The sequence below is a fragment of the Staurois parvus genome, unplaced genomic scaffold (assembly GCF_062004578.1).
Source record: "Staurois parvus isolate SC_StPar_1 unplaced genomic scaffold, SC_StPar_1.0 ptg000362l, whole genome shotgun sequence".
NCBI lineage: Eukaryota > Metazoa > Chordata > Amphibia > Anura > Ranidae > Staurois > Staurois parvus.
The window spans coordinates 8,611,474-8,629,110 of record NW_028318158.1 but is presented as its reverse complement, the minus strand read 5'-3'; positions in this window follow the sequence as shown (position 1 = coordinate 8,629,110).

Sequence of the window (17,637 nt, the reverse complement as noted above, 5' to 3'; positions counted from 1 at the left end):
TTAGTTCCAATGGCCCACAAAGTCCCCTGCTGGCACCAGCATCATCTCCCTGGGCTCATGTCTTTGGCTATTTTGATTGGCTGGCGCAGGATGATGTGACATGACAGGAGTGCAGCCATCCTGGCATGCTGGCAGTGTGCCAGAATGTAAACGTAGCTCAGCTCAGTGTACATTCTGCAAAGGATTGTGAACAGGCCAGACATTTATTTTATTGCAGAAGAGACGTTGTATGTCACTTCTACAATAAAGAAACTGTTTGCTGGCAAAAAATGCATTTAGTTCTGCATAGTTTAGAGCCCTAAAGTTAACCCTTTAATACTTAATATTTTCTCTTCCCCCACATAAATTAGAACTAGAGGCAAAAAGGGAGTAAGGGAGGGTAATAATCCCCGTTGTTTTTTTCCCCCCCATCTGTGTCCCATAGGGGAGATTTCCCTTAACTTCCTGTCGCATGAGCAAAACAGGAAATCTCTCCACAGTGAGGCAATACTTGGTCGTTACCAGTGTTAGCAGTGTCCCCTTTATAAGATCTCCCCTTTATTCCTGTTCTAGTGACAACCCAACATTTTAGATTTTTCACTTTCAGTGAGAAAGGTAATGATGGGTGGTACAGATGGCAGTGATAATCCCTCTTCACAAAACAAAATGTTTGCCTTTAATTATACTTTAAAGCCTAAAGTTGCCCATAGACTATTTAAATCTCAGTTGGTTCAGCAGGAATCGGCTGAGATTCGAACCATGTCCAGTATGGGCAGGCTGAATATTTGATCACCACTTGTTTTTTTTATATAAAGAAAAAAAGACCAAACATTTTGTAAAAAAAATCAATATATTTTTACTTTTTGCTATGAAACATATCCAATAAAAAAGTAAAGAAAAGAAATCACACTTCTTTAAAAAAATTAAGCCATGTCTCCCGTAAAAATGTCCAAATAAGTATTTGTTTATTGGTTTGCGCAAAAGTTATAGCATCTACAAACTATGGTATACTGTATATATTGGAAGCTTTTTTTTTATACTTTTAATGGCGGTGATCAGTGATATATAATGGGACTGTATAGAGCGGAGGGCAATCTGACACTGACACTGGGTGGGAACAGACTGACACTGACATCACCAGTGACACTAATACAGAGATCAGTGATAATACTATACACTGTCACTGTACTAATAACACTGGATGGAAAGGGGTTAAGTGAGTGCCTAACAAGTGTTAATGTGTGTATCATGTGCTGCTTTTTACTAAAAATCTCTTTGTTGCTTCTCTCTGCTTTGCAGGGAGAAGAAAAAAAAAGTATTGTTCCTTCTGTACAGATGGAGAGATGTGCTGGTTGCTTTAAATCTTAAACATCAGTTGCAAAGCATTTTATTTTATTTTCCCTCTTTGTGAGTGACAGACAGGGAAAGCAGGACTGTGCTCTGATTGGTTGTAGCTACAGCTGAGAAGGATCCACCCATAGTAGCACTGTTGCAGCTGGACTTATGATTGGCTGTGGAGGAAAGGAGAGAGGAAAAAGGAAGAAGAAGCACATGTGGGGAAGGAGACATTTTCAGGGGACCGCATGGAGCAAGGGCTCCTGGTGTAAAGTCACAGAGTCTCACTCTCTGTGCTGCTAGAACCCATGGACTGGGCTGGGAGTGTGTAACAGAGGAATTGTTGCAGGAGGACAGTGTGCAAACCAAGGATTGTCCTGCTTGATACTCAGGATTACAGCCACTGAAGTGCATGTGTCTCTCAGAGTTTGGAGCTGCTGTAAGAGAGAGGATTTCTACTACTGTCTAATGCTATCTAGAGGACAATCCAGCAACAGTGAGTACTGTGTGATGAAAGGGGATTTTGATATTGGAGAATTCTCTGGAGAATGGTCATGAGAAAGCCTGCTCTCTAATTCTCAGAGTGACACAGATCTTGGAAAGCCCAAGCTGCTCAGAATTAGCTATTCCTGCTGCTGATTGATGAGAGAACTCTGTCTCTGTATATTACTGGTGATTGTCTCCTCAAAACTTGTGCTGTGGCTGAAGAGTGTGTTTTAGTTCCAAGTCCCCACAGAAGCTTGCTGCTCTGAATATACTGAGCAAGTGTCAGTATATCAGGATTTCACCTGTATGGTAAAGATTTGTTGAAATGTTGTTTTTTTTCTATTGCAATGTTCACTTGGAAGATTCTGCTGAAAGGAGACTGTGCTATCCTGCTACCCCTGGATTACAAATACTCTCCCATGCACAGAGTGAGCGCTCTTCCATTGATTAAAGGGCCCCAATGTTGAGGGACTTTAAGTTTCATCCCACTGGCCAGTGGTTAGGTAGGACATTTCTGCTCTAGATAATACTGCTATAGCAAATGTCAATAAGCTGCTAAATCTCATTAACAGTTATTGTTTTATGTGTCAATGTCACTCTCATATGTCACCCTAGTCAGTGTGATACTAGTCAGTTTTTGGAGTCTTTGGCGAGTGAATTGTGACTTCTTACTAACTGTGTTATGCAAAGTGGTATCTGTGTTTTATCAGCTAGTTCTTTTTCAGGGTTTGTCTTCTTCAATAAAACCCATAAAAAATATTCTTAGTGTCGAAGTGTTCTGGGTATAATCGGAGGTGTCACCAGATTCAGGTGGGAGCTGAACCTATACATCTAGCCAAGTTCCACCCAAGGGTGTGCTACACAGAGCTCTATGTTGACAGTCAACACAGGGCTCTGGGGCTGTGATTGGACACATCTGATCAGCAGGTCCTGGCCGTGAATCATTTACCGGGACCTGCTGACAAAATCTTGCTGTGTTCAATCACAGTGGGAGTCAGTGGGTGGGGGTGAGTAGGTCCTGTACCTGGAAGAGGCCAGTGGCTTATCTGTGCAGGTTGCCCATCCGCAGTACATATTGGGTGGGTGGTAATTAAGTAGTTTAGCATACAGCTAGGTCACTCCCCCCCCCAATTATGATTGGACAAAGAAGGAGCAGTAGCACACTAATGAGATAATTTCTCCTCCCCTTCCGTATGCATGTTTCTTGTTAGCACATGTGTACTGATAGGCCCTAGAGCAGACCCTCCTTCTCCCAGCCCAAGTGCTGCTGTGAAGATTACCAGAAGCTAATTCTAGGACAGATCCAGGGACGAAATCAGGCCATACATGGGTTGAATTCCGAATGATTTTTCGATTGAAAATCAAAAACATTGTTCATTCTGTAATCCGATGGTGCCACCAATGATTTCGAAAATCGGTTGTTTTTCACAAATTTTCCAGCATGCCGAAAAACGAAATGGGGAGGAACCACGAAAATCGGCCAGTACCATTGCCCCACTAACAGAGCGAAAATTGGCAGATTATTCTTAGGTTTGATTTTCTAACGAAAAACCGTTCAAAAATTGACCCATGTATGGTCGACCTTACACTAAGTTTAAAAATGTATTCACTTTATTTTCTTTTTAATGAACCCATAGCTGCATCAATCGGCCTTTTTGGTTTGTCTCTGCCCAGAGCTCAGCTTTAAAAGAAAGGCTTGATGCATGCAGGCTGTTTTGAAGTATTTATAAAGCCATGATCTGACATTTCCAGAAAGGGCAAGTCACAAACACCCACTAGAAAAGCACGTTCTTCCTAACTGCGGACATTTGAAAGTTGCTGTTAACCACAGCTGGGCGTTAATTGGTCGGTGTGGTTCTGGAAGTGGCGGTGCAGAGACTGGAGGCTCCTGTACTGGGCGAGGAAGACGAGCCGACTGCTGAAGGCTGCAGCACAATAGACCTCAGTGTCACCTCCAAAGCTCAGCACACACTGCTTATTCAGACATGCCAAAAATGCCACAGCTCCAAAATACCCCGCTTCTGTACAAAGCTGTAAACAGGACGTGGGAGACACGTTTATTTACAGCCAGCAGATCTGATGACTGGTAAGAAAACATGGTGACCACAGTGTGCCTTCCTCAACGCTCTCCTCATCACACCAATGTACTCCTCCAAAAGGGAGAAATCCCCCTAATATACCTGGATTACAGGGGAATTAGTCCTTTCGGCCCCTTTACACTCAAGTGTGCTGGCCCAGCTCCTCACCTCCCTACATACCCATTTATGTAGCTGCCAAGCAGGGCTGTGGATAAGGGGGTACCACCAATCCTCCTGCACGGGGCCCAGGCTGCTGAGTGAATCAGATGTGGGCAGGGAGGGTGATTGGCATAATGTGGGGGGCAATTACTGGAACCAATCCCCTGTATGACTCTCCCTGCAGCAGCTGGAAGCTGGCTTCTTCTCCTGTCCTTCCCGCTGGCTTTCAGCTGCCGCAGGGAGAGACATACAGGAGATTGTTTCCAGTAATTGCCCCCCTGCAGCACTCATCACCCTCCCGTTGCACCATATGTTTACCCCTGGCCCCCCTGTGTGTCTCCACTCCCTAGTGCTGCTGTATTCCCTCCTTTCCTTCCTACTGGCTGCTGCAAGCACACAATAGGATCCTTCATGATGGAAAGTAGAGGAAGGTTCCGATAAATATGTCACATTTCCCAGCCCCTTCCTTTTCTAAATGAACACGAGTGATCGGTACCAATCACTCACTGTGTTCATTCATAACTGAATCATACTGTGTTTTCTTTGGGGGGCCCTGTCAGGTTGGCTTTAGGGGGCCCCGTGGTTCCTAACAGTAGCCCTGCTGCCAAGAGACGAGCAAAGGGGAATACTATAGAGCACGGGTGTCAAACTGGCGGCCCTCCAGCTGTTGCCAAACTACAAGTCCCATGAGGCATGGCAAGATTGACAGTTACAAGCATGACTCCCAAAGGCTGAGGCATGATGGGACTTGTAGTTTTGCAACAGCTGGAGGGCCACCAGTTTGACACCCCTGCTATAAAGTGACAGCTCTGAGTCTGCTGACATCACATCCATGATGGTGGCACCTACAAGGTGGGTGGTTGTCTACACAAGGGGGTCTTATATAGGCGTGTTAAATGCACCTATAAACTTATGGGAAGATTTTTGCTGAAATCAATGGTCTGGTGACAGGGTCTCTTTATGGCAGCCTTGCACCCTTAGAATGGGCTGTGAACAAAAGCCAACAGAAGGAAACACAGACCTGCAAATTTTTTTCTTTTTTAATTTAAACCCCATGGAGGCAACATGTTGCAGCACGGGCTGCTCAGCACCTAATGTGATCATCTGTGGGGTGACAATGTAAATGAACGGCATTGCAGTGTGCCTTGTGCTACCACAATGTTACAGTATGATCAGAGCCTTAAAGGAAACCTATCAAGAAAAAAACAAGGAGGCGGCCAGAACTCATTCTGAAAATTCTAGTTCCCTGGCTGGCTCTGGATTAAAGCAGAACCTAAATATATAGGAACACCGCAAACTGAAAACACTATTAGGCCTCATGCACACGTTTTACCATCTCTTCTAGAAGCCGTCACTCCTGACAACAGCAATTTGGCAAAAAAAAACACCTGATGGTTGTAAACGTGTATAATACATTTAGCTACGTCAAGCGCTTGGGTATTAATTCATTTTATTGGCCAAAATAAAATATTCTGGCCCTTAAAATGAATTAATGCTCAAACACTATAAAGCGCAAAGCGTTTTTTTTTCTGCCAAAACACTACTGCTCCTGGACGCACTGGCAGTGGTTTAAATTTACCTCTAAACTCCTATAAAAGCCTGTACAGTGAAGGAAATAAGTATTTGATCCCCTGCCGATTTTGAAAGTTTGCCCACTCACAAGGAAATGATCAGTCTAAAAATCGATTGGTAGGTGTATCGTAACACTGAGACAGAATAGCAACAAAAAATTCAAAAGAAATGCAGGTCTAACAAAATATGCACTGATTTGCATGTTCATGAGGAAAATAAGTATTTGATCCCCTATCATTCAGCAGGATTTCTGGCTATCAGGTGTCTTTCATGCAGGTCACAAGCTGAGATTAGAAGCAGTCTCCTAAAGGGAGTGCTGCTAATCTCATTTTGTTACCTGTATAAAAAGACACTTGTCCACAGAAGCAATCAAACAATCAGATTCCAAACTCTCCACCATGGCAAAGACCAAAGAGCTGTCCAAGGATGTCGGACAAGATTGTAGACCTACACAAGGCTGGACTGGGCTACCAAACTATTGCCAATCAGCTAGGTGAGAAGGTGACAACAGTTGGTGCAATCATTCGCAAATGGAAGAAACACAACACAACTGTCAGTCTCCCTAGGGCAAACATTCAAAATCAGCAGGGGATCAAATACTTATTTCCATCACTGTATGTGTGCATGGACACGAGGCTAACACGCAGGGCATTTAGGCCAGGTTCATATGTGCGGCCTGCGATTTGTTTAAGCACAAGAGCCCATTGATTTGAATGGACTCCCGTTCCCCGGTACACACAGGGAAGAAGTCCCTGCACTTCTTTGGAAATCTCAGCATGCACAGGAACAGAGGTTCCCTTGTATGGTCGCGATTTCCAGCGTGGGCGGCGTGCCATTAGAATTAATGGCATGCACCCGCGGGTCCCGCATTCCTCTGTGAGGGTGGTGCGGCTGCAGGTATTTGTGCGGGTCCCACAGCGGCACCACCAGTACCGATGTGAACCAAGCCTTAGAGGTTCTTACAGAGAATCTGTGTGTGTCTGCACATGCCCAGGGTTTAGCATAATGTTGCGCATGTGCAGACACGTCATAGTTCTCTCCCAGTTCTTGAAGATCCACAGCATGTCTACGCATGCTTGGCATATCGATTCAAGATGATACTGTGGGAGCAGAGCTCAAAGGAAAAACTTTGGCTTAGAAAAGGACTGGACTTCATGGGTTAGAAAGTGTCTATTTTTTCATTTACAGGCGTACCTCGGTTTACAAACACCTCGGTTAACGTAATTTTTGGTTTACGAATGAAAATCCATTGAAAATATTGCCTCGGTTTACAAATTTTTTTTCGCAATATGAACGGATTAATTGGTTTTCAATGCATTTACAAATGTTTTAATCATGTCCCTGTACAGTATTTATGCCTTTAAAGTGCACTTTATAAAGAGTTTTGAACAGATAAAATACTTTTCTTTTAAACTTTTTTCTGACCTCCAGAACGGATTAATTGGTTTTTAATGCATAGCTATGGGAAACCTCGTTTCGGTTTACAAATTTTTTGCAATCCGAAAAGTCCCGCAGAACGCATTAAATTCATAAACCGAGGTACGCCTGTACATAGAGTAACAACTACCAAGGAATACAAATAACATACTGGCTGTGAAAGGTGGAGTTCCTCTTTAAAGGATAAGTTCACCTTTGGAATGTTACATGTTCCATCTGTTTTTAGGATGGAACGTGTAACATGTCCCCATACGCCCCCCTCTCTCTGACAGACAGTATGGGGAGAAGTTTCCCCGTACTGTCAGATTTTAAAACAGTGTGGCTGTGCGAGGCTCTGTGAATGAGTTCTGTGAATGAGTGCCTACAAGTCCCAGCAGTTTAGTGGCTGTCAGCTTGTAGTTTTCAATGAACTACCACAGCACTGTGGAGCGCCGTGATAGTTTATTGAAGCTTCCGGTCAGAATATCTTTTTGGCTGTACATCCAGTACATCTAGCAGATAGTCTGACAGGTCTGCAGGAGACCTGCATGGCATCAGCAATCTACTGATCGCTGTTACCATGGTTTCCAGGCTCATTTGGGCAAAAATAATAAATGCACATTTTTTTGTGCATTTATTATTTTTGTCCAAAAGGTGAACTTATCCTTTAACAAATATATCCTTCATGTGTATTACTGATGATTCTTTGATATTCATCCATCACCATTTTTGGGGAACCTCTACCATTGATGGATTTTTTTTTTCTTCAATCAATACAATGCTTTGACCAGATCCAAGTTCCTTTAACCACTTCCTAGCTGGCCCATGTATATAAATGGCCGAACGGGAGCAGTGCAGGAGCGAGTGGCCGTTTATAAACATCATCCCCGCTTCTCTGCTTGTGCGCACTTCCTGGGAGCGCGATCTGGTGCCCACTATGTCCTCCAGACACAGCGGACCACCGATCGCTGTACGGGACCTCTGTGTGATCATTGATTGGCCAATCAGTGATCACATGAATAGTAGTACACAAGATGTCACTTATGACATCATTGCTTACGTGTGAAATCTGTGAATGATCACAGAGGTCACATGGTACAAGGCTATTCACAACAGTCTTGTACCATGTGACAAGCTGTGACCAATCACAGCTCTCACAGTATTTCTCAATGGCTGCAAGAATGGCAGCCAGAGAGAAGGAGAAATGATTACTTTTACAGCCTTTATGGGTGTAAAAGCAATAAGTGTAAAAAAAAAAAAAATCATCACCCCCCCACAAGTAGTACAGTGTCACTATGGTGACACTGTACTGCTAGGGTGACAGTATGTTAAAAAAACAAATAATATAAAAAAATAAAAATAGAAAAAAAATTTGAAAAATTATAATTTTTGGTTATAAACTAATTTTTTTTTTTTTTTACTAAAAAGATAACGGAACACATTTTGCCCAAGATTTATGAAGAAAGATTATTTGCAGAATTGTATAAGAAACACTTTTTTTTTTTAATTTTTTGACTTTTGCATTTTTAGAGCAAAGTAAATAAATAATAAATACTACCAAATTAAAGTTTTATCTGTCTCAAAAAAATGCTAAAAAATTCATATGGGTACAGTGTTGCATGACCGCGCAATTGACATTCAAAGTGTTAAAATTGGCCTGGACAGGAAGGGGGTAAAAGTGTCTGGACTTGAAGTGGTTAATCTACATTTGGGCCAGCCCAGAGCATTTGTGTGCAACCATCTATCTGCCAATGACTGGGCGGGAACAGATGTTTCCTCCAAATGTACAAAAATAGAATTGCGTAAACTGCTTCCAGTGGTCCTTTGCAAACTCACCAGATGCAAGTTACCATCTTCTTTTCCATTTAATTATTTTCCACTTGCTCTGGATCAATGCTTTTTTTCTTTATTGTATTAATAATTACTACACTAAGGCTCCATGCACACTAGCGGTTTTTTTAAGCTCCTAGAAGATGTTAATAGCATTTGTTTTCTGCTCCTAGAAGCGAAATACTTTTATCCTATGTGTCCATGCACACTATATTAGGCTATTAGCATTTTTTTGAGCTTCAGCTTCTAGGAGCAGAATTGTTTTTGTAGAGTTGTTTTTTACAGCAGAAGAAAAAACTGCTAAATGCTCCTAACAGTTTTTTTCTAGTTTTTTCTTTTTTTCTACATGTACTGTAAAAATGCTAATAAAACGCTAATGCTCCTAAACACTACTAAAACACTATAAACCATGCTATTAGCATTTTTTATCCAGCAGTTTTTGAGCTTAAAAAAAATGCTAGTATGCATGGAGCCGTAGCCTCCCTGGCGGTATTCCCGAGTGTAGCTCAGGGTAAAGTTTCAGTACCACAAGCGGTAACCCCGAGCTACACTCGGGAATACCCTGCAGCGCTGCTCCGGGATCTGTTCTTCACTTACCTTGTCCTGCGCTCCCGCGATGTCCCTCCTGCAGCATCCCCTGTAATGTCCTCCGGCAGATGCTGGCATCTGTCTTCTGGATTCTGTCCCCTGCGACGTCAGGACGTACGGGGGACGGAACGGCAGGAAAATTGAAAATCACAAAAAGTGACGTTCACTAAATTTACTAAAATCACGTAGTAAAACATTCCTGAATCAAACCATTTCACATACATTTTGTCCCGAGTGCTTTGTCCTGTGCCCTGCCTACATTTTTACTGTTCTTTCTGCCTGGAAACTGAGAAATGTCCATGGCGTCCAAAAAGCGTCCCTTTAGGTCAAAAGCGGTTTTAGACCAGCTAGAGAACAGCGATAGTAAATCAGAACCACTTGCAGAATTGAATGATAATGATTCGTGGGGGAAACTCGTCATCAGACACTGAAAACGAATTTGCGATTTCAAATTTCAGTGTTTTTGGTTTGATTATATTATTGAATTAAATGTATTATTATATTATTTTGTATGATTATTTGTTAAATTATAATTTATGATTTCGGGTTTCAAATTGTAACATACCCGGGCGGTTTACTAGACTCTTGTTCGGACAGATTTCAGTGAGTTATTTCTAAAAATTACAGGCCTACAATAAAAAAAACAACATATTTCCATGCAAAAAAATGTACCACTTTGAGCACAGAAATACTGACATAATCAGACCGCTAGGGAGGTTAAGGCTTGTCTGTTTATCTCTCACTTTCTTTTGTTCTATTCTGTTCTAACAAGAGACTACCTGGTTGTAGAATCTTTTACAATGAGCAGCTGCACCTCCAGGTTCCGAATGTCACCCTTCTCTATCTTCTCTATCAGTCCAGTAGGCTCCCTCTTCCTCTTTTGGTTGAGAATGCTGTCCATCACAGCAAATGGTCAGTTTTGAGTCGCTGGACATGGGAATGGCCCGTCTGCAACGTCACAGTCTGGCAAGGCATGCAGATTTTCTACCATGTGTCTATAATTTTCCAGGGTGGCTGCAGCTACCTTTACCAGCACATTGTGTTTTTGTCTTATGTTGGTATAGGCTACTAATATAAAAAAAGGCATTATTGTATTTTCAGTACAATTTTCAGTACTTATGTACTAATCTGAATGGAAGGATTCCCTTTTCCAGACAAAACTTGCTACCATCCTAACTTAACACCATCCAAAAAAAAAAACCATAGCCCAACCAGACTTTAAATGTAGCATTTAGGAGTCATAGTTTAAAATGACAAATCTTAGTATTTTCTTTCAATACATAATAAAAAGGAGCCAAAAACATGCACCATAATGTTTCTTCAACCAGTTGGCAACCACTGTGTGTACATATACTGCTGCAAGTCAGCTTGTCTGCGCCAGATCATGTACATGGCCCGGCTTTTCTGGGTAGGGGGAGTGCACCCGCCGCCTCGGTTGTGCTGTCATTCACTCCAGCACATGCCAATCAGCAGGCCCTGTATTCGTGTCACTGGTGATGTAAGTTAGCCAGTTCCCACAAAGTGTCGGTAAGTGTCAGATTGCCTGCCACACTATCACAGTCCCTGATCACCACCATCACAATTATTATAAAAAATAATCAAAATTCCAGTATATATCCCATAGTTTGTAGACACTATAACCATCTTGCAAACCAATTACTATTCATTTATTGGGATTTTCTTTTATTTTATAACAAAGACGTGTATCAGAATACATTTTGGCCTAAATTTATGAAGAAATTTGATTTTTTTGTCCTGGATTTTTTAATTAGATATGTTTTATAGCAGAAAGTAAAAAATATTTTTTTCAGTTTTTATAATAAAAAAAAATACACCCAGTTGTGGTTAAATACAGCCAAAATACATTTCTATTTGTGGGAAAAAGTGAAATAAGTTTCATTTGGATACAGCATTGCATGACCGCGCAATTGTCAGTTAAAGTAGCGCAGTGCCAAATAGCAAAAAATGGCCTGGTCATGAAGGGGGTGAAATCCTCCAGAGGCTAAAGTGTTACTAAACCCACAACAGTAATATGCAGTAAAGCATGTTTGTTCTACTCCCTGTGGAACCTAATCGGTTAATCCTCCACATTGTGTAAAAAGGCTGTTTGATCCTGTCTTCTCTGGTCCTCCCCTTCTTCCACAGTCCCCAGTCCATCTGCTGATAGTACAGAACCCTAGGAGGCACTCTAGCAATACACACAAAACTGAGTATGTGCAGAGTTTTTTTTTTTTTTGGTAGGGTGCCAATCAGCACTGTCAGAGAGAGGGTCAGGGGTTATGCAGCCTCATAGGACAGCCAGAGGAGAATGAAATCTCTTACCACAAGCTTTAACCAGTGCTAGGCCAAACACTGATAGAAATCACAAGACTGCTGATGAGAAAAGGTAATTAGCCATTTATATTTGCTAAAATAACTGCATTTCCATGTTGTGTGTACTGTGGGAAACCAGAAATAGTGAATGCAGGGTCCTGGGTTTAGTAACACTTTTAAGTGGTTAAAAAAGACCAAAAACTTGAAAATATCAACCACAGATTACATACAAAAGTGTCAGCAGACATATTGCCTCTGGGCTTGGGACTGCTGTGGTGAGGTGGGCAATATTTTTCCTATTCATATCACTCACGTTTATCTGATGGAGTTAGTGATGGGTTGGAATTCCTCACTGTTCTAGGACCGGTCTGAGATTGTGGGGACAGGGCTTTTTTTATTTATTTCTTAAATATACAGCAGTTATGTATTAAAGTACTAATGGAGATTTACACCAAAATACTTTCATCCTGAAGAAGCAGTTGACAAGAACGGAATGCTGAAAGTTGTTAGTAATGTATACGCAAAACAAAAATGTTGACAATTTTGTATGTAAGCTGCAGTTCTGTCCATGTTTTGGGTCTTTTTGAAGAAACAACATGGAGCATGTTTGTGGCTCTATTCTGTAATAAAATAAAATGCTCAGATTTGTCATTTTAAATTATGACTCAAATACTACATTTAAAGTCCTCTTGGACTGGGTTTTGTGGATGGTATTTTATGTGTTACATTATTAGTCACCTCTGCAAACATGACGGGTAGAGTGCTAATAGCACAGAGTTCACAACCAGCCCCGAAATACCAGTTCTGTTGTCAGTACATCCAATTGTAGAAATAACCTTCCCACTGTTTTACACTCTTCCAAGTGGCAGTTGAGATGTTTCAAAGGTTTCCTTTTTTCTGACAGGTTCCTGCATAGCTATACTGAGTACTAATACACACATTGCCCAAAAAAATTAAAGGAACACTTTGAAAACACATCAGATCTCAATGGGGAAAAATATCATGATGGATATCTATACTGATATGGACTGGGTAATGTATTAGGAACGTAAGGATGCCCCATCATTTGATGGAAATGAAAATTATCAACCTACAGCGGACTGAATTCAAAGACACCAGAAAAAGTGAAAAAATGATGCAGCAGACTAGTCTATTTTGCTGAAATGTCATTGCAGCAACTAAAAATGGTACTCAGTAGTTTGGACGGCCCCCACATGCTTGTATGCATGCCTGACAATGTTTGGGCATACTCCTAATAAGACGACGGATGGTGTCCTGGGGTATTTCCTCCTAGTTCTGGACCAGGGAATCACTGAGCTCCTGGACAGTCTGAGGTGCAAGCTGGTGGCGTTAGATGGACCAAACATGAGATCCCAGAGGTGTTCTATTGGATTTAGATCAAGCGAGCGTGGGGGCTATTCAATGGTATCAATTCCTTCATCCTCCTGGAACTGCCTGCATACTCTCGCCACATGAGGCCGGGCATTGTCGTGCACCAGGAGGAACCCAGGACCCACTGCACCAGTGTAGGGTCTGACAGTGGGTCCAAGGATTTCATCCCAGTACCTAATGGCAGTCAGCATGCCATTGCCTAGCCTGTAGAGGTCTGTGCATCCCTCCATGGATATGTCTCCCCAAACCATCATTGACCCACCACCAAAATGGTAATTCTGAAAGATGTTACAGGCAACATAACATTCTCCACAGCTTCTCCAGACCCTTTCACATCTGTCACGTGCTCAGGGTGAACCTGCTCTCATCTGTGAAAAGCACAGGGTGCCAGTGGTGGACCTGCCAATTCTGGTGTTCAATGGCAAATGCCAATCGAGCTCTATGGTGCTGGGCAGTGAGCACAGGGCCCACCAGAGGACGTTGGGCCCACAGGCCACCCTCATGAAGTCTATTTCTGACTGTTTGGTCAGAGACAGTCACACCAGTGGCCTGCTGGAGGTCATTTTGTAGGGCTCTGGCAGTGCTCATCCTGTTCCTCCTTGCACAAAGGAGCAGATACCGGTCCTACTGATGTGTTAAGCACCTTCTACGGCCCTGTCCAGCTCTCCTAGAGTAACTGCCTGTCTCCTGGAATCTCCTCCATGCTCTTGAGACTGTGCTGGGAGACACAGCAAGCCTTCTGACAATGGCATGTATTGATCATCCTCGGGGAGTTGGACTGCCTGTGCAACCTTTGTAGGGTGCAGGTATCCCCTCATACTACCAGTAGTGACACTGACCCTAGCCAAATGTAAAACTAGTGAAAAACAGTGAGGAACGATGAGTAGAGAAACAAAATGTCAGTGGTCTCCACCTGTAAAACCATTCCTGTTTTGGGGGTCGTCTCATTGTTGCCCATCTAGTGCGTAGAGAGAAAACAGGTGGCGCGCACACCTAGTGCATTATCAAAGGTTTATTGTAGGAATGAGATAATAAACACATACTCACAGACGAAGCATGTGTCTAAAAAGCATAGAAAAATGACAATGGCCACAACGGCAGGCAAGGTGTTCTCACTGTCAGTGCGGTCAAATGGCTGACGCGTTTCGGGGACGAATCCCTTTCCTCAGAGCTGATGACCAACCTCTGATGCTGATGTATGATGTATGAAGAGAAAGAGCCTCACTCATCTAGTGCATCTGTTATTAATTTCATTAACACCAAAACAGCTGAAACTGATTAACAACCCCCTCTGCTACTTAACTGACCAGATCAATATCCCAGGAGTTTTATTGACTTGATGCTATACTCTGATTAAAAAGTGTTCTTTTAATTTTTTTTGAGTAGTGTATAAGTGAACATCCAATGTTGGTCAAAAACAATACAGCCAGATCATTAGATTTGCTTCCTCCCTTTATAGACAGGTTGGCCAAAAATAAAAGTTGCATTATGACAAGCCCCAAAATTCCCCACTGAAGGAAAACTGTGACCACCTCAAACCATAAATAGCCATTTCTAAATTTTAATTAGCAATTTGCTAAATCAAGCAAGATTCAGTAAATATCTATTGGTCTAACCAAAATCGTTCTTGAATTCATATGCATGAATCTATAAGAAAATAAATGTAAGTAAAACTATCCGAGCATATTAGAAAACATCTGGCAGCTGTTAAAAAAATGCACTTTTTTTCTAATGAAATCCTTATCACTGGGGGTGAGAAGACTGAGAAAATGCTTCTTCATACCTGCAGTAGACTGACATCACAGCTTGAATGAAGTCACTGGACCAGGGACAGTCAGGCTAAAGAGGAAAGGGCTAGATCATACTGGGCATCCTCCAGCCAGGGACTAACGTGAACTCTGTGTGACTGGCTGCTGTTTCTAACGCACACTGTGAGAAGGTCAAAGGGTACAGTGAAATCAGAGTAAGCAATTTGAGTACAGGAGAGGAGTCTGTACAAATGTGAAGATTTAAGATGAGGCTGAAGTTCAGCTTTATATTTCCACTATAAAGTATATCTAAACCCATAAGCCAAAATGTACGGAAATATTATGCAGCTTACCAGTCCTTAAAGGATTTACAGAAAAATAATAAATGCACATTTTTTGCAGGTAAAAAAATGTGCATTTATCAGTTTTGTTTGCGGGATCCTGTACAGCATTGCACACGTGGTCAGTAGTTCATTGAAAACTACAAGCCGATAGCAGTTCATGCATTCACAAAACACGGTGAATGAATGATGCAGCCGTATGGGTGGAACCCCGCATAGCCAGGCTGTTTTCAAATCTGACAGCAGGACAGGGAACTTCTCCCTGTACTTCTGTCGGAAGGTTGTTCAGCGGCTGCAGCATTGGGAACATGTTAAATGGTCCACTCTAAAAACTGGTGGAACATGTAACATGTTCTTAAAGGAGAACTTCTCCTTTAACCACTTGCTGACTGCAGATAGCTGAATGACTGCTTCACTGCGGCCGGCCAGTTCTGGCAGGGCTTCATATTACGTCCTCCCGCGCGCACCCTCCCGCGCGCACCCAGTGATCTTCATGATCACTGTGTCCTACGGACACAGCTGATCACGTAATGTGGTAAAAGGTCAATCGCAGTGGCCTTTTACCATGTGATCAGCCGTGTTCAATGACACAGCAGATCACCAGTAAATGCAGTTGCAGGTTATCGGCTGTAATTTCCTCAAGCTGTCACAGCGTGAGGAAAGTACTGCTGATAACCGGCAATTGTCAGAGGAGGAATCAGCGCTGATGATCGGTGCCCAGCAGTGCCACCCACCTGTGACATTCAGTGCCCAGCAGTGCCACCCATCAGTGCCACCTATCAGTGCCCATCATTGTTGCATATCAGTGCCGCCTATCTGTGCCCATTATTGTTGCATATCAGTGCCGCCTATCAGTGCCCATCATTGTTGCATATCAGTGCCGCCTATTAGTGCAGCCTCATCAACGCACATCAGTGAAGGAGAAAAATTACAGGTTTGCTAAATTTTATAATAGAAACAAAGGAAAATTTGTATTTTTTTTCAACATTTTTGTTTTGTTTATAGCGCAACAAATAAAAACCACCCAGCAGCAAGTACATACCACCAAAAAAAAGAAAAAATGATTAAAATTTCATATGGGTACAGTGTTGCATGACCACGCAATTGTTACACAAAGTGCAACACCGCTGAAAGCTGAAAACTGGCCTGGGCAAGAAGGGGGTATAAGTGCCAGGTAGGCAACTGGTTAAATATAGTGGCTGCATTTTTTTTCTTCAGATTTTTCCCCTCATTTGGACCTGGTAATCCTGCAGCCAATATACTTCCTTTCCCTGGGTGGCTACGCTTGGTTGCTTTACTGTATCTACGAAGGGAGGCATGGCTGTCACCTAGGCTTGACTTCAACCACGTCTTCTCCCTTCCACAGGGGATGAGTAGATTAGCAGTTTACAGAGGAAGACAATATTGTTTGTGATGTAGGCTCAGCTCACATGTAGTGACAAGGACACTATTTCTGATCAGCAGGTATCTTCTGTAGTCGCTGAAAATAATCTTAGCCTGAAATCAAACAAAAATGTAGCCACATCTGAGGACTAGCGAGCAGCTAAAAATGACATTTTTGTTTTTCTGCTTAGATGTCCTTAAAACCAGGATGAAAAGTCAACAATAGCAGCTCCCATATCTTCATCCTGACACGTACACTTGGAACAAAAATTCCCAGTTATTCTAAAGAAAAGAAAATCCATATTGGACAAGTTCCTGTGACACCAGCGCAATTTCCTTCCAGGACAGTATGGCAATGGCATTGGAAGTGCACTGACAGGGCCCAGTCGGAGAGAAATATTGTTTCCTGGTTTTAGATGCAAGCCGTCTCCTTCAGCCAGTAATCAGACAATGACAGCGGAAGGAAGGCTCTCTGTAAGGACCTCACAGCAAGCTCAGAATGGGAGTTTGGGCTTCGACACCGCAGCAGAATCAAGATCCTATCTGTAGCATATTTACACCCAACAGGAAACCGTAACGATGGCTATAAATAGCAAATATAGGATAACTGCCTCTACAAAGCTGGATTTCCTTTTTTGTGGCAACATTACAATGCAATGCATAAACTATTCTGTATGGTGAAGAAAACCCCCCGACTAACATACAGTCATTTCAAATGGCAATTCATTTTAAAAAGTGCTTGTAACAATGTTTTGGGGTCGAACAGGGACCCTTCATCAGACATCACATACCTGATGAAGGGTCCCTCTGCAGCTTCTCCCTCTCCCAGTCTGAGCTCTGTTGTACAGGGACTGCAAGCAGCTGGTACCTAGTTAAATTCAGGTACTTGGGCCTCATACACATTAGGGGTTTAGCCACAATGCACAAGACTCCGGGCTTAGGTGTGGGTGGAAGGTACAGGTGAACCATCCAGCCCCGCTGTTGGCAGCCTGTAAAAGTCTGAGAGGCTGACAGCTG